Raw genomic sequence first — 23,296 nt, 5'->3', positions numbered from 1 at the left:
ATCTAGTGTTTCCTGCAATAATAATTAGAGCAATTAGCACAGCCAGTGGCTTTGGACTGATTTAGTCTCTTAAGCTTATATACAGGTAGGAAAGATTTAGCTGCCCTGGTTCTGTCAGGGTCCAAATGACGCCTAGGTTTCCACTGCTTAGTCAAGCATTTCTGGGGTTAATTTTCATTAAAATGACCCTGACACTAATGACAAGTGACTGTTTCTGCCCCCACTTGCAATTTTATAATATTGTCCTTTTGTTTGCTTCTCACTAAGGGAAGCAGAGACATTGCCGAAAGCCTCCATTTGTCCCCGTTACATATCATTTTTAATTTAGTTTCAGAATAGTTTCTTTAAAAGAACCTTGTCTCTCTTTTAGAATACAAAATATTTGAGGACAGGAACTGTGTTTTTTACGACCAATATAGTAGGTAGTTGAAATGATAAGACAACAAATAAGCAAACAAATAATTCTGCGTTTGAACTAACAAGATTCTAGGAATTCACAAAGAGGCGTTTGGGCTTGAATCTAGCTACAGCTTATCAAGAGAGACCTTTTATGAATTCCTTAACTCCTTGATCTACATCAGCAAAAATAGAGATAATAATGCTCACCTCAAAAGGTTTTAGTGTAGACGAGATGAGAAAAATTTTTGTGAAAGCATTGAGTGGTGCTCAGATGTTGAACATGTTGAATATGTTATCATATTACCAGATAGCAAAGACCTAATCAAAGATCCTTCCCTAAATGCCCATGAAAATGTAACTAAAGCAAGAGTTTAATATATTTCTTTTATGCCCCTGTCTGATTTCATTTGAACTAAAAAAAAACCCTATAAGATTTAGTGTTTTTAGGAATTGTAAAGACTATTTAGCTTAACTTCCTCATTTCCTAGGCAAAGAAACTGAGATCCAGAGAATTGAACTTCAAGGTTATATGACTAGTAATTAGCACAGACCAATTTCCCTTACATCCTGCGCACGTGCTAGTTTGCACTGTTCTTCTGAAAGACTTGTTAAAGAACTAATCCTTCCTCTGGGGTCTAAGGTGAGAATGACTGATGACAGCAATCCACCTTGAATATTTTTTTTACATGTAACTTTTTGTTATGCTTCCAATGATTGAAGGAACATATGCTCATTCTAGAAAATTTGGAAGAAAAATGTAAGAACAAAAATTAAAATTACCTACAGTCCTATCACTCAGTGATAAATATTTTTAACATTTTAATAAAAATGCTTAATAAAATTGGAATGACTCTACATATTTTTTGTACTTTTTTTTATTTGACATTCTATAGACATTTCTCCCATATCATTAAATAGTCTTTGACAACACGATTTCAAAGGGTTGAATAACATTCTTCCATGTGGATTTATCATAGCTCAGGAGTCAGAATGGCATGCCCTTAAGAGTCAGACAGATTTGGGATGGAATTCCAGCCCCACCCCTTGATAGCTGGATGATGCAAAACCAGCTACTTATCCTTATTAAGCCTCAGTTCTCATATCTGCAAAATATTGATAATACTTATCTCGTGTGGTTTCTATCAAGGTTAAATGATGTTTCTATCAAGGTTAATGATAATACTTACCTCATGTGGTTTCTATCAAGGTTAAATGATTACACATAAAGGAGTATATATGTACTTAGCATTGTGCCTGCACACAGTAAGCATTCAATAAATGGTAGCTATTTATTATTATTTTTTTATCAGACTTATTATCGGACATTTAGTTGTTTCTAGTTATAAATAAATACCTGGTGCAGTATCCTCCCCATAGCCACCAGTGTAATCTACTTGAAATGTATGTCTGTTCTGGTCAGTCCCTAGCTTAAAGATCTCCCATAGCTCCCCATCAAAGATTTTCAAACTTTCTCTTCAGCAGTGGAACCCTTCTTTTAAATATCTTAAGTAAAACTTTCCAGACAACTTGGGTTGTGGCAGGGATGGGGTTCAGATCCTGGACCAATTCCCAGCCCCACCCCACCTCCCTGTTGACAAAGGCCTCTAAAGCTTCTCTGAGAAATGGGAGAGCTACTCTGAACACACTGGGAGTCCCTCTGACCTACAGAGTAAAAGCAAGGTTCCAGAACGTGGTGTACATCTTCAAACTGTCCATTCTTGAAAGACTCAGATATAGTTTCTTTTCCTACCACTTTGCTTATACTGTTGCTTCTGTCTGGAATGTTCTTACCTCCCATCTTCTCAAAGCGGACACCTACAACCAACTCAGTCTGCGTATTATTTCTTCCAGGAAGCCTTCCCTGCCCAGACTGGTGAGATCCTCCTTTTTCCTATTCCATGATACCCAGTAAAGTTCTCTATCATTGTGGGTACCACATCCCCCTCATGCTCTGGACTGGGAGTTCTTAGAGGGCAGAGATTGTGTCGAATTGACAGTTGTATTTCTAGTTCCCAGCATAGTGTCTGAGACTGGTAGATGCTCACTAAAAATATTTGTTAAGCGGCTGGCCTGGTGGCATAGTGGTTAGGTTCACACTCTGCTTTGGCGGCCCAGGGTTTGTGGGTTCTAATCCCGGGCACAGACTGATGCACCACTCATCAAGCCATGCTGTGGCAGTGCCCCCCTGCAAAATAGAGGAAGATGGGCACAGATGTTAGCTCAGAGCCAATCTTCCTCAGCAAAAAGAGGAAGATTTGCAACAGATGTTAGCTCAGGGCCAATCTTCCTCATCAAAAAAAAATGTTAAATAAATTTAGGAATAAATTTAGGGGTGCCTCTCTGATTATTTCCTTAGGATAGTTTTGTAGAAGCAAGATTACAGGGTGAAAAGGGATGAACATTTCCAGGCCTCTTGATGCATTCTTGGTAAGATTTATCACAAAAAATTTTTGAGCCACAAAAATTGGCTATTTTTTGGTGCCTGATTTGGTTGAGGCAGACAGAGGTGCCAGCACTTGGGGTGACCAGTACAGAGTGAGGCCCTAAATACGTTGCTGTCCAATAGCACATGTTACCAGATGGCTGGAGATTCACAATGCTAAAGTATGGTGACTTGAGACATTTTCCATCCATGTAACATCTCTGAGTTCATTTTCTCAATTGTAAATGGGTTTATTGATGTCTCTTAGAGGGTCATGTGATGATTGAATTGAACAAAATGGGCTGACACACATAAAATCCTAATACATACATTTGTGTGTTTTTCCTAACTGTTAATGAAGAAAGTTGGATGAGGCAGAGTTGGATTATCTGGACTACACTAGAAGATAGACTTCCAAGTTTAGGAAACATTTCAACTGACCTCTCTGATTGGCTTCCCTTTTCATAGAATCCCATAATGCCCAGGTGTAAACTATTAGGATATAATTAGATTATCCTATTTTATCACATGGAAGATAAAGAAACCATTACTATTAAAAATCTTAAATTTTAAGGGGAAGATGAATAAATTGAAATGATTCTAAGACATTTAAAAATATTACACATCTCTACGTTCTCATTCAATTCTATGGTTTTAATTCCTTATGCATCCATGACTTAAAAAATCCAAATCCATAGCCCAGACTTTTCTCCTGAGTTTCAGACTCATATATCCAACTGCTTCGATGTCGTGCTGGTAAACTCGGTATGCTCAAAGCTGAATCCATCACCTTCTCTCTCCCCCGTATTTCTCCAAACTTGTTCTTCCTCCTATCTTCCTATCTTATCACCCACCACTTAGTTACATCAAACCAGAAATATGAGAGTCATTTTAAACTCTTCCTCATTCTCATTCTCGTCATCTAATTAGTCATGAAATCCTGTTGTTCTAACGCCTAAATAATTCTCACACTCTTTCTTTCTTCTCCACCACCACTGTCACTATCCTGGATCAGTCTCTCATTATTTCTTGCCTGGATTACTGCAGTAACCTCTCAACTGGTCTCCCTGAGTCTGGTCTTACTGTCTTCATTCCATCACTCACATCCCTGTCATGAGCATATAATCAATCTGGATGAAAAGGAGCTGTAAATGGCAATAGATATCAATGTCTTCAAATCATGTTCTTTAAAAAATGTGATGTCATAGGTTAAGACATAATCAGTTAAACATAGTTCTCCTGGAGACAGGTTGACTGCTCAGCACAAGAATCAAATGAAATATAACAATGAACGATATATCTGTTCACCTGAAATAATACTCATGGAGAACCGACATTTATTGGATTGTGCAGAGAGGATGCGGAGGTTAGTAAGGCTAGAAGGGCATGGTGGATTAACAGGAACTTCTCCAGCGTTGCGAGGGCCACACGGTCTTTGTGAATGGGGCAGGGAAAGGATCACTTACTAAAACCTGTTATAGCTTGATAATTCTAGGAACTGAAGTCACAACCAACAGGAACAAATTTTTCTACCCTCAAAATGATAAATACATTGTCGAAGTGCCTAGAAGGGGACTTCATCAGCTTCCTGACCACGATGAACCCCCAAATATGAGGGGCTTTAAATGAGGGCATTACCAGTGCCTCAAGCCTTTAACACACCTACTGCCTGCAGGTTAAGGAGAGGAAAACGATCTAAGTTCAGCACGTTCAGAGAAAGTGGCAGTGAGTATAAAATGGAATGAAGTCTGGAGATTGGAACAAAGCAAATAAGACTAGCAAACAAGTAGAGATAAGACAAAGTATTTTAATTAGTGTTTCCCAAATAATCTGTGGTAAAGACCAGTTTTTTTTTTAATATCCATACCACTACAGATAAATATTTTTATAAAACACAATAAAATTAATACTAGAAAAATGGAATGTAAAAGAAATACAAAATAGGCCTGTTTTTTCATGACTAGTTTACCCAGACAGAAAAGTACTGTCAAGCTGCTATAAAATTTTCTAAATGCTCATTCTTAATTTTTGTATTTATCTCATCATGAACCAGTAAAAAACAGTTCACAGACCAGCAACTGGTCCATGGACCATGCTTTGAGTAGCACCATTTATTCAAGATAAATGGAAAAGACTTTTCTCACAAAGATATACTCTTGGGAGGACACTAATCTGTTAATTAATGTTCATGTATCTTTCTTTCAAAGACTGAAACATTTTGGTTGTTTGGGTCTTGGAAAACTTCCATCTCTGGTCAGGCCAAGTTGAGACCATCTCTATGAGAAAATATCAAACCAGTAAGTCTCTAGTCAACCTCTAGAATAACAATGGCTATGTGGATTAAAAACTCTCAGCAGAGAATATATAAGCTGTGACTATAATGTTGACTCTATTGTTTAGTGATGGATTTTTCAGTCAATCAACCATTAAGAATGTCCCTCCATCCCACCCAGATCTCAATCAGTTATCATAATGTCTGATTTGATAGGCTGATAGTCACAGTGATAGAAACACTAGTGATAGGGCAGGTTCCTTTAGCCTGTATTGAACGATAAACATCCATCAAGCATGAGCTATATGCAGGCTTCTTGCTGTCCTTATTCTAAGTACAAGGGCAGCTGTCTCTCTCTGAAAAGACATGCATAGTGTGTGCTTAAACAGCAGACGGAAGACCTCAGGTTCTCAGATCCACTGTTGTTTTAGGTTAAAAGGGCTAAGAAATATCGATGAAGAAGAGATAGGTAAAAGAAAGAATGCACAGAGATTTTTATTTCTTACCTTAAAATTTTGTTTACAGATAAGCTGTTCTCATACTGTACCTTGAAATCCCATTATAAGACACATTTAATGTGACTCTCATGGGCTGTTTCTCATTATGGCCAATGGTGTAATGATGGTTAGTGGTAACTTTAGAAATAAGGAAATCGATATTATGCATGGAGTGGATACGTATTAATTTATATATCAACCTGTAATTTGAGGAGACTGACATGCAGACTTTGGAGGACAGAAGACCTTAGGAAGATAGCCTCCAAGCAGGTGAAAAACAGAAGTCCCATGGAAATGCGAATTCAGGATGGCAAACATGCATTGAACATGTTCTAAGTATTGGGGATACAAAGTTAATAAAATACTCTCTTTGTTTTCATGGTCTGGTGTGAGAGGCAGACATGTATACAAATAATTACAAAATGGTAGGAAACATGCAGAAATAGGGCCGGCCCGGTGGTGTAGCAGTTAAGCGTGTGCGCTCCACTGCGGGGGCCCGGGGTTCAGATCCTGGGCGCACACCAACGCACCACTTGTCAAGCCATGCTATGGCGGCGTCCCATATAATGTGGAGGAAGATGGGCATGGATGTTAGCTCAGCGCCAGTCTTCCTGAGCAAAAAGAGGAGGATTGGTGACAGATGTTAGCTCAGGGCTAATCCTCCTCACAAAAACAAACAAAAAAGTTCACCAAAAAAATGCAGAAATAGGAATTTGTACAAAGTACAGATGTTGTACAGAAGAGAGAGTGATTAACTCTATCAGGCAGAATCACTGTAAGAAAATAGAAAAAGTTACAAAGCAATTTACATTGGTAAAGTGACTCCCAAAATGTTAAGGTATATCATTTCTAGAAGTTGCTAAAGGGAAACCTAAGGTCTAATTCACCTTAAGTCAAGTATGCACATAAACCTCCCACTTGTAAGGAAATACGTTAAAAATTCTTCATTAGGATAATCACCATCCACCAAAAATTATACATACACATACCAACACCTCTGTCCCTGAACCCAAACCACCCAGCAAGACCATTATTCAAGTAGACCACTTTGAGTGAGCACTGGAGGGAGCCACAAAAAGGCAAATAATGGATGAAAAGCATGAGCTCTACTTGGCTTGAAACTTCAGGGGCTTGTTCCCAAGTATTTTATTCTTTTTAATACTATTATAAATGGAATTTTTTTCTTAATTTCATTTTTGAATTTTTCATTGCTAGAGTATAGCAATACAATTGATTTTTGTATACTGATCTTGTACCCTGCAACACTGTTGAACTTGTTTACTAGTTGTAATCGTTGCTTTCTTTGTGGATGGCTTAAGATTTTCTATATACAAGATTATATCATCTGAAAATAGAGATAGTTTTACTTTTTCCTTTCCAACCTAGAGCATTTTATTTCTTTTTCTTGCCTGGTTGCCCTGGCAAAACCTCCAGTACAATGTTGAATAGAAGCGGCGAGTGTGGACAACTTGTCCAGTTCCTGATCTTAGGGGGAAAGCATTTAGTCTTTCACCACTAAGTATGATATTAGCTTTGGGGTTTTTGTAGATGCCCTTTTTCAGATTGAGGAATTTTCCTTTTAGTTCCAGCTTATTGAGCATTTTTTTTAAATCATGAAAGAATATTAGATTTTGTCAAATGCTTTTTCTGATATTCTTCTGTTTTCAAATAAAAAATTGCATTGTTTAAGTCTGGCTTTTCCAGGAAGGCAGATCATGTGCCTAATTAGCTTGTGGATGTAAGTGAAGAGGATAAGAAACAGAAAGTTTCTATTGTGCCTTAGTTTCTGTTGAGTACATTTAACAAGGTAATACAAGAAGAGAGAGCTCAAGAGAGAGCTTGCTGGTTTGTAAATGGGATTGAAAAATGCAACTATTTTTCATTTCCAACCAACAAAAGATAAAACTGAGAAATGCTTTGAGCAATAGGCTGATTTTTAAAAAGCCCCATGTCCAAGACTAAATCAAGATCATGGCCATCATGCCTTCTGCTGAAATCTCTGAATTGATTTAGTGGTGTCCATTAAATGCTTTCAGTTGGAGAAAGCGACAGAGGAAAAGAAGTGATGATTAAACCATAACATGGCTAAGCATCTTCTGGGAAGTTGTACATATCACTTCTACCCATATTCATTGGCAAAATAAAGTTGTATGACCAAGCCTAACATCAAAGAGACAGTCACCCATAGGGATAGGTGCTGAAAATCAAATGAAAATGAGCGATATGTATAATAATTTCATAGGGAAGGGCAGCAAATAATTGAGAAGAGTAATAAAACCTGCCTCAGTCTGTTTTTTTTTGTGACAAATATTTGCCCCCCCTTTTATATGCAAAATACTGTCACCTCTTCTTTAAAGAAGACACATCAAGGTCTTATCCAATCACATTTCAAACTCAAAGCACTGGGTCTCATGTGGCTCCACTTGATCTAGATACTTATGAACTTACAAGCCAAGTTACTTGCCCCCACATGCCCAACATATAGTGGTGGAAGAGGGACAGGGTAACTGTAATAAATATTTCCATTTAGAAAGGGAAATTATGGAAATCGTACAGCAGTCACTGATTTACAGCAATTCTGAAATCTTTGTGGGATGACGTGGTAAAGGCCCTCTAGGGGTAGGGACTGTTCTTTGATTGGGCTCTTGTTCTGTTCCCTTGAGGAGCTTCCCAGTTCATTGTTCTCCATGGCCCTGGGAGGTCCCTTTCCCCCCCATTATCCTCCTTGGCCACATTTGAAAAGGACATTGAAAAATATGCTCTCCATTGTGGCTCAGCCTGCTTTCTGTAGAAGATTGGGGGCTTCAAGGTCATTTTTGTCTCAAATAGTCATATTAAAAAAAAAATCTAGGGTAGTGGCTCTTGGAGAGTGTTGCAATCTTAACAATATTAAATTTTCCAATCCTTGACTACAGATGTCTTTCCATTTATTTAGGTCTTTAGTTTCTTTCAAAATGTTTTGTTAACATTATATCTCCTTCAAAAATGTAGTTGGCTTTGTATCTATTTGATCCTGGTCAGCTCTGTAGGTAAATAACCAATTGCTCAATTCTTTTTGAGACATGCCTCCCTCTAGTCTTGATTACAGGTATTGTGAACTCTGAGTTCTGTGGGAGAACCAGTCAATAGTCAATCCATGGGCAACAGCAGGGACCATGAAGTGCCTGCTACGTTTTGTACATATTGTCAGAAACATAGGCCTTATTGAATAAATAATGATCGTCTCCAAAACATGGGACAACCAAGCCTATTTTTCAGATGAGAACCGTTCCCTCTAGTCCAATGGTTTTCAACCAGAGGTGATTTTGCTCTCCAGGGGATATATGGCAATGTCTGAAGACATTTTAGTTGTCACAACTGGAGGGTTATTACTGGCATAGTGGGTAGATGCCAGGGATGTTTAGATGTACTAAACATTCTAAAATGCACAGGACAGCCCCCTTCCTGGCTCTTCTCTCTCCCTCCAGCAAAGAATTATCCAGTCTAAAATGTTAATAGTGCTGAGGTTGAGAAACCCTATTCCTAACAGTACCATTGAAACGGACGTCCCAATTAACTCTCCTGATAACTCTCCAGAGCAAAACCAGATAACATGTTTCTGTGTTTACCCCACCCGCTAGATGTACGGTCTTCAATTTTTTCTTCCCCAGAAGCAAAAAGTTGGATCACAGAGAATATGAAAGCCTATTTGTTTTGATATTAGAAGGAATCACAATTTGTTTTTTTTTCACCCCTTCAGTGTCTATTGACTACCACATCTCCATCTTATTTGTTAAGATTTCTTACACAATATGTAATCTTTCCTTTATCTACCAAAGATTCTCTATCATGCTAAAACACATTCTCAGTTGATATGGATTTTATTTCTTCTTTTCAACTCTTAGTGCAGGCCTTTCTTTAGGTTCTCTCAGAAGGAAAAGCAGAGCTACTGGCAGGTCCTGTTCTGGTTTATAACAATGTCTGGTTTATCATTATTATCATCTAGTGCCTCCAAGAATGTTCCTATTGCCATTAAGTGTTTGTGAAGAAAATCCATCTGGTTTCACACTAAAATAGGGGGTATACTTGAGGGTGCAGGGGTTTCATGTTCAGGACCTCAGCATCCTCAAAGCACTAGAGAGATATTTTAATAAAAATGTGTAGAACATTTCAGACAGAGCTTAGTCCAACAGGAGACAGAACATAGCAAAAGGGAAATCACAGATGCAAAAGTACCTAATGGGTCATATCAGGTAGACCTTTCCTTAGAGAGCAAGGCGGGCTGTACCCTCCAAGGATCTAGATTCTAGAAGAAGAAAAGGAAAGGCTGGTTCAGTCCTGGTCAGCTGTGTCATTAATTTATAGAACCTACGCAGGATCTCAATAACTACAGTGAGAATCTATGCTTGAATATGACTGAATTATTCTAATATTTCAGTTGAAAATATATAGAGAGAAATAAAGCAGTGTGACTTTTGCAAGCAGCATTTGCTTTCTTGGTTAGTTCCAAATATCTGTACTACTTTCCTTAAAAAGGGACAATTCTGCCTTCTAATAGAATTCCTGACTAGGCAGATCATTTAGTTAGATAGATGTTCTATTGACATTTTGCTTCTCTTTATTTCATACCATTTTCCATTTTATTCCTTTGTATCGTGGTTGAAAATGTATATGATTCTTATCTCTTCCTCAGGTTTTTCTATTTTTTCATTGTGACATCTGTGCGTTAATCACTGTTTAGCCCTGCTGCAGAAACCTGGGTCTTTCGAAGGGAAGAGAGCACGCAGCCTGGAAAGCGTGCCAGCCTGTGAGTTAGATGCCAGGATGCTAGCCTGGCGTCTGCCATTCTCTGACGGAGTGTCCTAGGACCAGTCACTTCTCTAGTTGTTTTAGTACAATTCGGTTGTAGCAAAAGACCTCTAAGGGGTCACTTTCATCTCAAATATTCCATGTATGTCTGATCTTTTGCATACATGAGAATAGTAGCACAGTAGCTAAATATTTTCTTCTTTCTCTGCTTATTTTGCAACCGTCTGTTAAACATAGTGTGTGTGTGTGTGTGCGTGTGTGTGATAGTGGTGAAGGAAGGGGTGGAGAATGGGGAGACAATGGACTAGTTAACCTTGGTAGACAATAATAAGGTGTAATAATCTGTAAACATAACTTGTGTTGAAGAAGATATACAAGTGTTTAAATCCCTCTCTTAGAGGAAATATGTAAGTATTCATTATGGTTACAAAATAGCATTCTCAGAAATGTCTTTACCTCCCTCCCCTAGGACAGATAAAGCACCTGCAGACTCTGACCGGCCACTGAAACAGCCGTGAAAACCCTCGTGCTTTTAGAAAGCAGGACGAGGCTTTGAAGCTTCAGCTTTAAATCGCCCCAGCATCTCCCAGCTGTAATAAGGACAGCATCTCCCTAGTCAAAACGTCCTGGTTCTATTTATAGGCATTCACTTATCTGAATATTAAACAGAAGCAGCAGGCTATTCTTGTATCGCTTTTCTTCAAGAACCCTACTATTTAGTACAATGCCAACAATTAAAAAAAGAAAAATTCCAGAGCCACAGTACGTAACAGTGGGTTTAGTTAATTACCTTAGAGGAGACACTGACCAATGTATATTTGAATAGTCGAAGACTTGCAAGAATATTTGATTGGCCTTTGTTTACCCGGGGTTTCCAATATCTCCCTCGCTACTTCATGGAGGAAAAAAGGTTTCAGTCTTTTAAATGATTGCAGAAATATCCAGTTTCCCTGGTTGAAGGGAGGCTGTATTCATCTACTAGGTAACCTCCCTTAGCTGATGTTGCTTTAAATATGGACGGCAGACAATAATACAGCATCCACGGAGACAGCCACAGTTCACGTCTATTCTTTTTCCCAATGTAAGTTTGTATTAGGTTATTTAATGAACCACAATATATTCAGTAGGTACAGAATCCATACCCCCAAATGGCTTGTGCTTAATTCCATCCCTCCAGTCTGTTTTAACTAAGACGTGTTCTCCTGTGCGTATAATCTTCATTATCGTAGAAGTTATTTTTAATTTATAATTAACATAGTCTCCTTCTCATTATGGACGACTTGATTGACTTAGACCCTCCAGACACATCTCAGCTGGCACGGCACTGGCTGTGTCCTGCAGTTCTCCGAATGTGCAGTAGGTGTCTATCTTAGCCTTTCCTTCATCCTTCCCCCTCCTCTTGTCCCTGACACTGTGATATAGTGCATAATTCCAAAATGGCAGCTTTTTGAAAATTCACCTTGATTATCAGACATTAAAAGTGACTCATCCCGCAGTGACTGTCTGGCAGAGGGATGGGATCAGACAGCAAGACATTGAGGGGACTGGGCGCATTAGTGCACTAGATTACAGAGCCCGTCAAAAATACCTTTGTTCTGTCAAAGAGCCAATCATATGCTAGTTGTGTTCTGCAGAGGAGAAAGAATGAGAAGGAAAAATCCACCAAACAAACAAACAGAAAAATCCATCCAAGAATTTAAAACCTCCTCAAATCTCTTTCTTCTAAGAAGGGAGGGAAGTGTCTGATCATCCATCTCAAGAGGAGGAAAGATGGGGATCGTGCTTCTGAAGCGGGAATCTATAGGACCCTTTCTGTCAGTGGCTATCAAATTTTCCACAGATTCTGTTCTTTGGGTCTCGGTAAGAGGGAAATTGGCAAGTTAACAGGGTTTACTCTTGTCTATGGCTGCACTCAGCCTGATTTACAGCAGAATAGTTAGAAGACAAGCTATTTCACAATTAGAACGTTCATTTTCGTTAAAAGCAAAGCTTCTCATTTCTATCATGTCACAGTTGAATGCTAACCAAGAAATGTGTGATGCGTGAAGAGGGAAAATATGTGTGAGGGCTACTATTGATAAATACTTTATAAGCATCTAAACTGGCCCATATAAAAAGGCAGTAGGAATCTCTGACAAGATAGAGCATATGAATTCTTACATCGAGCGTGTGTGTGTGTTTGTGTGCAAAGGGGAGGGGGGAGCTGGAGAAGGAGGGAGGCGAGAGATGAGGGCATTCATAGCGAGCCCTGTGCTGGTGCATAAGCGGGTGAGATGTAGGCTGAGTCATCAGCAGGACTGCAAGCCTGGCTAGCTTGTCTGATTCTCCAAGGCGACAAAATACCCAAATGGGAGGTTGGTGCCTGGCTTTCTTCTTCTTCTTTTTTTCTTTTTATCATTTTCATCATTTGCCTATGAACTCAGAGGAGCAGTTTATCAGTCATGGAAAATGCCCTAAAGGGGCCCAGATCAAAAGCAGGCTTTCAATTGCGTACTTAGGTGGATCTCCCTGCCAAATACATTAATGTGATTAAAACACAAATTCCATAAACAGTTATTTTCCATCTGTTTAGCAATAGTAATGTGCCATCAATGTGTCCTTCTTTCGCAAGGATGTACCAAGTGAATTCAAATGCTCTTCGGCACATGAATGCTGCAGCACTTTGGGAGGATTGAGAAGGTCTTATCCACTAGCAGGACAGGAGAGTGGCTACTGTCACCACACAGGGATCTCTTGATAGAAATGGCTGTATTTTAACTGACTGTCATTTAGCAAATTTAGATTAATTAAAACAACTCATTGCATTCCACCAATTTTGCATTACACTTGGAGGTTTGTCATTTCTCTCCCTCGCCTCTATATTTATTTCTACTGTCAGGTTCAGAAAACATATCCCTCTTTTGCCCCTTTTAATTACCCCTAAATGACTTCATTCCTTTATTGATGGAGGAAGACAGATTCAGCAGGACCGCCTGGTCAGAGTGGCTCAGTAACAGTTACACATTCAGAGACCCATTCATGTTTGTTTGGATTCACAACACATAGTCTGAGAGGGAGAAAGAGAAATCTATAAGCTTTAAAAATCTCTGCCTAAACCTGACCAAGAGATTAAAGGGGAGGGCAAAAGGGGAGGGCCCAGACCAATTTCCACACACCAGCTCTGGTAACACAGGGATGGATCCATGAAAAAGAGACCAGCATGAGAGTTTTCATCAGTGGAATTTTAATGAGCCCTAAAGGTTAGCCTTCCACTTCGTTAACAAACAACTCTAGAGATAATTTCCAATTTTCAGTGTTGATAGAATAGTGGTTCCTTGGTCATAAACAAATTCTGAGACTGTTGAGAGTCTATTCTGCATGTCCAGCTGATGCTAAAACACAAACTATGAGAAATTATTAAATGTGTGCTCAAAATCAAATGTGGAAGAAATAAAAAGAGAAAGAAATTTTGCAAATTCAAATGGTCACATTAACCTCCTCTGATGAAGTTAGGTCAGTCAAATACAAAATACTTATTTTAAAAAAACCTACATGGATATTTTAGCTGTTAAAAGAGTAATGATTATCCTAATATTTAAGTGGACAGAGACAAGAGAAAAAGAGAGATAATAAACAAAAGGGGAAAGCTTCATTCCCAAGAGTGAGAGACCGGAGTCCCTGCTACATGTAAATGGGTTTCAAAAGTGTAGGAAAGAATACAGAAGCAAAATTTATCAAAATTGACACCAGAGGAGAGGTCAGTTTGCTGAGAATATGTCCTCTTTCCATCTCCCCTTCCACATCCCTCTTCTTCCCTCTGCCTGCTCCCCTCCGTCTCTACAGAGCCCTTGTAGAATCGCCATCATTGCTCTGGAAGGGGAACAAGTATGCCTAGGATTCCAGCCACATAAAACAAGAGCAAAGTAGTTAAGACAAAGGGCTATGCCCAAAGATTTGGCTTTTCTGCAAACTGATTGTAGCCTTGAGAGAAATGCGGACCACTTGCCCTGCAAAGATGATCAATCTCCTAATGGCACTGGGGCCACCAGCAGGTGCCTGAGCTGGAAATACTGGGAGGAATATTCTTTAGATTATTTAATATTATGCTAAGTTTTATTTCCTCCAATGCAACAAATCCCCTTTTGCTCCCCAGGCTTGCCACCTCCCTTCTTGATTTGCAGAACAATGGACAGGGTTGAAAAAATAAAAACAAAAACAACGAGTGGCCTGAGGCTCTGTGATTGCAAGGATGCAAGAGGTTAAGGAGCAGGGGGCCCAGCTAGGTGCTGCTTTGGTCAGCTTTTGGAATATCAAAGGGCACAAGGGGCACGGGATTAGGGGCTGGCAGACCTGGGTTCCAATTCCAGTTTTGCATCTTGCTTCTTACTCCTCATGTAAACTAGGCGGGGGCAGTCAAACCCTCAAGTTAGTTTTCTCCTAGGATAGAAGGGATTAGTGAATTCAGGTAATGTTAGAACTGGGAGGGACTTCAGGGGTCATTTAGTCAATTTTCCTCATTTTACAGACAGAAAACTAAATAGCAACAACAGCGGTCATAATAATAATAGCTAATATCTTCAAGCGTTTCGTATATGCCAGGCACTATTCTAAGCTCTTTACAAGTATCATTCTATTTTCACAACAACCTCATTTGGTAGGTAGGATTGTTGCTCCCATTTTACAGATAGGGAAACTGAGGTGTGGTGAGGTTCAATACCCAAGGTGATATAGCTGGTAAATGGTGGAGCTGGCTTTCAAACCCAGATGGCTTGGCTCCAGAGGTATACTCTAATAAGCTGTGAACCCCCCATTCACCCTCTTTTGCACAAGGGGTCCACTCATTTCAGGAAAGGGATGTTCTTCCTGAATTAGTACTGCACATGGTCCTGAAAACATAGACCCTACAGATACATGTTCCCACTATCATGGCAATGGCTGACAATGGCCACTCTGTTCCCTCCAGGTTCCCTGAGATCACAAGATCCCTCTGGCCAGGTTTTGTGCAGGTGATGTGCAGTCCTCCCAAGATGCCCTGCTCTATATGGTGCCCTTCCCAAAGTCAGACTGCCACCGGTCTCTTTATCATCTGCTGATGTTACTCTCTCCCTCTCTTCCACCATATAATAAAGGATATGATAAAGGATACAGATGAAGAGCCAGTTGAAGAGATACATAGGATGAGGTCTGGAAAGGTGCTGAGCACAGGAGCTTCTGTTCCCATTGAATTGGGGTGCACCGCCCTCCCAGCACATAGATATGTTCACCCAACAGGAAGCTCTCTGAACCCCATACATTTGTGATTTTTATGGAGGCTTCACCACATAGGCATGATTGATTAATCATTAACTCAATCTCCAGCCCCTCTTCCCTTTCCAGGGGAAGTGGGTGGGGCTGAAAGTTCCAAGCTTCTAATCATGGGCTTGGTCTTTCTCGTCACCAGACTCCATCCTGAAGCTATCCAAGAGCCCACCAAGAATCATCTCATTAGAACAAAAGACATTCCCATCACCAATAAAATTCCAAGGGATTTAGGAGCTGTATGGCAGAAACTGGGGGCAGAGACCAATATATATATTTTTTATTATTTCACAAAGGCACATATGGTCCTTTCTGATCTGGCCTCTCCTGCCATTTCAGCTACATATTTCACACCTTGATGGCCTCACATCTGCCACCTCGTCTGCTTGAGGCAACCACTTTCCCAATTCCCTCTCATCATTCCCTCTTCTCCAGTTGTAAACACCTGTTCATCTTTCAAGATCTGGCCCCAAAGTGACTTTCTCTGTGAAGCTTCCTGATTTCTCGGCATTTTCTGTAGTACACAGAGAGTACTCATCTCACAGGATTATAATTAAGTAGTTACTCCTCTTTCTCCCCCTCTAAACCAGGATGCTCCTTGAGGGCAGAGACTACACATCATCTATCTTTGTATCTTCAGTACCCAGCACAGGGGCTGAATCATCTTATTTACTCAATGAATATAGAAGGAAGGAAGGAGGATAGGGAGCAAGGGAAGATATGCCTTCCTGAAACTATAAAGCATTATAGAAATACAAAGAATTGCTAACAAGAAAAAGAGGGCCACTGTTCGATGCCCTCATACTGTGCAGGAATGAGCTCACTGTTTTCACGAGCACAACGCTCAGGCCCAAAGTGGAGGCCAAGGACAAGGCTAGCAGGGAGCGGACTGCTTGCTCCTCTCTCACCTGCCTCATGGAGAGGCAGGTAAACAATTTCCCCAAGACAGAAAGAGCGCCCTTAACTAATGTCCTTCACTAGGAGAGATTTGGTTAGCTGAACAAGCACAACATCTAAAGAATACAGAGACTTGAGGAACTATTTAATTTGTGGTACTAAGATATTTTCTCAGGTGACATTTTAGTTAAGTGCACTGTGACACAATCACATAGCATTTTGTTCAGTCATCCTCATCTGGGGGTGTTCGAAGACCCAGGAGAGAAAAGAAGCCTCCTCAGGGATTTTTCCCTACAGTACAATTTTTACAGAAAGCTGAGTGTACAACTTGCAAAATAATAAGCTTCAGTGATAACACAAGCTTCAGCTACAATTATCACAAAGAGCAAGTCTGCTGCTCAAGCTTCTAACTTATCCCTGTGACTACAGAACAGTCCACAATGTCACGTTCAAGTTGAAGTGACTGCAGCCAATTAGGTAATTTCCACAAAATTGAGTCCATTAACACTTGGGCATTATCTTGAGGGAGAAATAGGACTCTGTGACAAGGTGCAATGTGGCTTGTGAAATATTAGTTTTGGACAATCACATATCAAGATCCAAGGGTACGTTAAATTATTCAGCATTCTTTTTTTTTTTTGTGAGGAAGATAAGCACTGAGCTAACATCTGATGCCAATCCTCCTCTTTTTGCTGAGGAAGATTGGCCCTGAGCTAACATCCGTGCCCATCTTCCTCTACTTTATATGAGATGCCGCCACAGCATGGCTCTACAAGCAGTGCGTTGGTGCGCGCCCAGGATCTGAACCGGCGAACCCCGGCCACCACAGCGGAGCGTGCACGCTTAACCACTTGCGCCACCCGGCAAGCCCCCTATTCAACATTCTTGATCTCATTACTAAGTGACTTCATAAGGGTTTTTGCTCACATTCATATAATCTTAGACTCCAAGGAGCTTGATTTTGTTTCCTTAACCCAGCCATTTGCCTGTTTCATCTTCTTTTTGCCTTCTCCACTCTTTATGTACTAGAGATTTAGTGTATATATTTTTATTTTTTATTCTGTTTAATTTTATAATTTAAAGAGCAATAGCTGTGGTTTTGTTTGAGGAACACACAATGAGAGCACTTGCTAATACAATGACACATATCAGAAATATAAATATTAGTTAGAAATTTGGTTCCCATGCCTTTCTTTGCTAGCACACAACCTCGGCTTATACAAAAATTTCCCACCTTAACATCTGCCTTGCTCTACCATGTACGGAACAGAAAGCTGCAATTTGTAACATATGGCTTTATAAATGAGTCAGAACTTCAATCTCAAGTCTGCTTCTGGAAGTGTTCTAAAATGATAGCAACAATATTATTTTCCAAAATAATGGGAGAAAGCCACAAAAACACTCCAGGAAGATCATGTACCAAAGATATTTGTTGATTCCATTTTGTTCCAAAGATGTTTGGAACAATGATTAGTTGACACTAACAGGATTTCTACAACCAGTAAATGTGTTGGATATTTAAAACTTTAAATTGGTGTTCCTGTAGGTTCTAAAGAACTTTAACCAATTGCACAATTATCCTAAGAGTATTACTAGCAGATATCATTTAAATTTACAAGTTAAAATACATCACTGGTGCAAAGCAATGAAATGGACCTGGAATGTGAACATCGCCCGATAATGCGACTGAATTAATGAACATCTGCCAAAAAAAGTTCTTACACTGGTGTTCTTTATAAGATTAACAAAGAAAATTAGGTAACATTCGGCTGCTCACAGTACAGTTTCTTCTTTCATATATGTGTGTTATTTGTAATTTTGCTCATGATTCAAACCATAACAAATACTTTGGAAGCACAGAACTCCATTTCATCATACTCCAACCAGATGGGACCAGAGCAGGTGTAATCACTTTAAAGTGTTCTTCTCTATAAATCACCTTCTGATTCACTCCAGAGTGGAGCTGTCAGCCCTTAGGCACCCACTGAAGTTGAGAATTTTTAGCAAACTAAACACAGGCATTAAAATAATGTTTGAGTTAGTTTTAATCACAGTGGCCTAGATTCTCATCCTCTGCAGGACCCATACTGTATCTCTTCCATGTGTGAGACACATGGGAGGGCTGCACGTGGGCAAGACTCACCGGAGTGCAGAGCAGGAAGGAGAATTTAGGTCAATTACCTTTTGAAGTGTGATCCCTTTAAATAGCTACTCAAGGTAATATCTTGCTAACTGCACTATATATAATAAAAGTGACCTGTGCTATTTCTTTAAATACTGCTTTTTGGGTATAAGTGATCGAAGTACTAAATTTGTATAAGGAAAATAAAAGAGATCAAGAGAAGATTCATCCATGTTCTTTCTGGAATCTACTTGGAAGGATTAGGTATGAGGTTTACCTCTCTGAAAGCCTGGGCTTGAAAGTAGGTGCCCCCATTTCAGAAAGTAGGTGCCTCTCCCAGCTGGGTCTTTGTTGTCTCCATCTGTAAGTCGAGGAAACAAGTAGTTTAGATGTCACTTCCAGACCTTTGGTAAATACATTAAGAACTAAAAAATTATGAAGTAGATGAATCTATGGGGAGGTGGGAGATGGGAGGCAGGGAGTATGTTATGGATCCATTCTCCAAAGTTTAAAAAAAGGTATTTTGTGTGCGCAGGTCTGTGTTTTCATTAGCTTTTGGAGAAAATAAATCACTGAATAAATGATTTTGTGTTTTTAAAAATATATTTATTTTTTAGCGTGGAAAAGTCTTAGTGTCTTTTAATTAGTAAGACACTTCCATTGCTTTCAATATTATGGCAGGGCTTAAGAAAAAGCAAATAGATCCAAAGCAACATAATGAGCATACATAGAGAATGTATTCTATAGATCTTCAAAGAAAATGATGTAAAATTTCTAAACATTACTGATAAAATTAATTGCTCTTATGGCTATAAAAATAATACATACTTATGGTGGAAAATTTGAAAAATATACAGACATATAAAGTAAATAAAAAACACCCTGAATCTTACAATTCAGAAATAACAACTTACCAGATCTCCTTCTAGTATTTATGCATATACACACATGTGCACGTGCACACACACACACACACACACAAAATACATTTTTGTGAAAAAAGTCTGGAGGGAGATAGATAGCTCTTTCTCTCTTTCTCTCTCTTCCTTTCTCTCTCTCTCTCTTTCTTTGTCTCCCTCTCTTTCTCGTTTTCCTTCACTATTTACAGGGTTTTGTATCCAGCTATTTTCCCTTATTATATACTATGTCAGCCAAAAAAAGTTTTTTTAATAAAATGAAAAATGTAAATTCATTTCAGACCTACAAAGAACTATACCAATGAAATGATAAGAACCTGTTTTCTGTCATTGCCTGTCTTCCAACAGGCTTATGGGATATTTGAAAGTTTAAGATGGTTTTCAAAGATGAATTAGTTCCACATTGAATTTCAACAAATTTCCAACAGTGAGAGCAAAGCACAAAATCCATTAAGCCTTGTGACTGTCCATTATGAAATTCTGAATTTTAACCATCTAGAAATGTAATCCAAGCTCAGATTTATTTTTCATCCCTCAAGACTGCAAATGCTAAATAGAGCCTGGACCTCTCCTTTGGGCCTAGGAGGCTACAAGTGGGCAGAGGAGGAAAGAGCTCCTTTCCTTCCTCATGGGCCTTCAGTCTCCAGGCTTGCCCATCACCACGGCTCACACATCGAGCTTGTAGGGTGTCTAGCAGAGAGAGATATCATTCCTCTTCCTGGGAAATTAGAAGGATGGCAGATTTAGCCCCATAACCACACACAGAGCCCCAGCTCATCTTCCCACAGCCCCACACACAACAGAAATGCCCAAGGGTATGGGGCAAATAGTCTCTTGCCCCCTCCTATCCCCAATCATAGAGACACAAGCCAGATAGTTGAGGGAAGGGTTTGCTCCACACTATTTGGTGAAATAGGGGAAATTGGGGAGCAGAAGGAAAGATTTAGACTAATAATATTTAAAAATTCTCCAGATGTTCATTACTGGAGCCATTGAGGAAAGGGCACTGGCTTTGGGGTCATCAGGTCTTTCATTTATTCAGTCAACAAATACTTAATGAGCCCCTACTATGTGCTAGGCGCAGCTTAGTGGAGCATGCAATCTAACAAGGGGAGCACATAATAAAGACAACATTAGAGGGTGAAAAATGCTCCAGCAAAAGAAAACAACAGAGTGAGAAAGATTGGGAGTGGGGAACGGGGAGTGGCTTGTTATCAGAAGCCTAACTGAGAAGGCGACATTTGAATCAAGACATGAGAAGGTGAGGATATGCTTTTAGATATGCTGGGAAGGGATTTCAGGCTGAAGGAACAGCCAGCGCAAAGGCCCTGAGGTGGGAGCAGGCTTGCAGGGTTGGAGGAGAGTGAGGGAGAGAGATAATAGAGAATGAGATCCGAGATGTAAGGGGTGAGGAGGGAGTGTGCATGCAGGACCTTGAACATTATAAGGATTTTGGCTTTCCACTTTGGGTCGAGTCCTTGTACCGACATTCATCGAAGCTCACAGGCTGAGTGACTCTGAACTTCTATCTCCTTGTCTGTAAAATGGGAATCTCATTGATTGTACACAGTTATTTTGAGGATTAAAATGAAATACCAAGCACAATGTCTGGCATGTGGTATGTTTGCAACAAGTGTGGGTTCCTTTATTCCTCTGGGTATCGTCTTATATATTTTATATCTATTTTATAAACGTACACATAAACATAAAACGGTGTGTAATTGACCAATCGTTACCCAGAGGTAGGAATCCAAGTAGACTTTAACCTTGTAAATAAATAATTTTTTCCTAAAACAATAAAAACCACACTACCACTAATACAAATTAATAGTTGTGGAAGGTGTGTTGGGGATTCAGGTTGACTAAAGAACTAAATCTCAGATGTCTCAGCCATTAGTGAGGACTGATATATTAGCAGAAACGTACAGGCAAATCTCATTATTTCCCATTTCCATTGAGTGTCTATTTCAAGGTGAGAAAAAAAATGCTGTCTGTCCTTCTGGGGGACATTTGAACATTCAAACAATACCAGATAAAATGGTCGGCTTGAAAACTTTTGAAAACACCATTGCCTGCAGGGTTGAAAGGGCCTCTCTTAGATATCAATCTGCTCTGTATTAACTTCTTTTATATGATGGTGGCAGCTTTTCTCTTATGTGGTGGTATCATTAGAGTTTCACTTGAGTTCACAGAAATCATTTTCTGGCTAAGTTTTCACTCAAACCCAATCGCTATAGAAGTTGAACATCCATGGGGGAGGCAATTAGTTAGCTAGTTATTACAACTTCACTTACTTAGTACATTTTTAGCAGAAGGAAAAATGACAAAAACCTAAAATAATTCTGTAGAAATATACAAGTGACTTCTTTTACCCACAGGTCATTAGCACAGTGGACAGAATTTCAAAGAAGGCACCAACATCTATAACACCTTCTCCTGTTGTATTATTATGCAGTTGTCATCATTAATAGGGCCAACAGGAACCATTTGATAAAAGTTACAGAAGACTTAGTGTTGGACGGCCTGAAACTACGGGAAGAACTGAAGAGGGATTCCTCTTTATAGGTAAATAACAACCATCTGTAAGTTATTGCCAAGATAATTAGTTACACCATCTTTGGATATTCCGCTGGTCAAAGGCACTTTTATGAGTTTTAAAAAATATTTGAATATTTGCCAAAGAACTTCTCCAGAACACTAGTCTCTGTTGACTCTTCTACAAAGTTTGCTCATAAGCACTAAAATATTATTTTGTCTCTACCCTCTGGTCTGGATTCTGGGGTTTACAAAAAATTTGGATTATCTGCACTTAATCAGGCAAGGGATTTTCCTGAAAAATTTGTCTGATGATTTTTGTACCATATGGTAGAAGCCCAACAAATGTCTGTTGAATGAATAAGTAGAAAAAAAATCACTTCCGTTTCCTTCTACCTGTCCTATTACAAATCAAAGATTGAACGCAAACACATACACACAAACATCGTATATATATCCATTCTGAATTATATGTATTTCCTAATATACACATGGATATGAGAAGTATGATTTTTTTTAAACACATACACTCCAGAATTTATAGCTCCAGATGAGAGTTGCCCTTTTTGAAGACATCTAAAGAAATAATCCATTTATTTCACAGATGCAAGTAAAAATTTTGGGAACTCTTCTCTGGGAAGTTCTCTTGTGACCTCTGGTAGTTATTTTGCATATTATCATTGTCAGCAAATGTTCAGCACTTGACAGCAGATTGGATTTTTAAACATAGTTAAAAGTCAGTTGGAACCAAACTTCTGAATAAGTCACCAAGCTGGATAACACTATTTTTTATCTAAAAATATTGGGTAGGACCACAAAATAATGGGTTAATACTTTTTTTAAGTATGGCTTATAAATCGCTTTTCTTTTTATGCAAAATAGACTTATTGGGAAATAACTCACATACCATAAAATTTACTCATTTAAAACGTGTATAATTCAATGATTTTTAGTATATGCACAGATATGTGCACCCATCATTACAGACTTGCCTATTCTGGACACTTCATATAAATGGAATAATATAATATATAATCTTTGTGACTGGCTTCTTAACATAATATTTTCAAGGTTCATCTATGTTGTAGCATGTATCATTCCTTTTTATGGATGAATCATATTCCATTGTATAGATATACCACATTTTGTTATCCATTCATCTGTTGATGG

At 39.1% G+C, this 23,296-nt stretch overlaps 1 protein-coding gene across 1 annotated transcript in view; it reads right to left on the bottom strand.

The window, feature by feature from the left end:
- The window catches only part of PKD1L3 (polycystin 1 like 3, transient receptor potential channel interacting), a 354,098-nt gene that overhangs the window by 246,183 nt on the left and 84,619 nt on the right, over positions 1-23,296 (bottom strand). The gene's annotated exons all lie outside the window — the stretch shown is intronic.

The sequence above is a fragment of the Diceros bicornis genome, chromosome 32, assembly GCF_020826845.1.
Source record: "Diceros bicornis minor isolate mBicDic1 chromosome 32, mDicBic1.mat.cur, whole genome shotgun sequence".
Classification (NCBI taxonomy): domain Eukaryota; kingdom Metazoa; phylum Chordata; class Mammalia; order Perissodactyla; family Rhinocerotidae; genus Diceros; species Diceros bicornis.
This window is presented reverse-complemented; position numbering and strand designations above follow the sequence as displayed.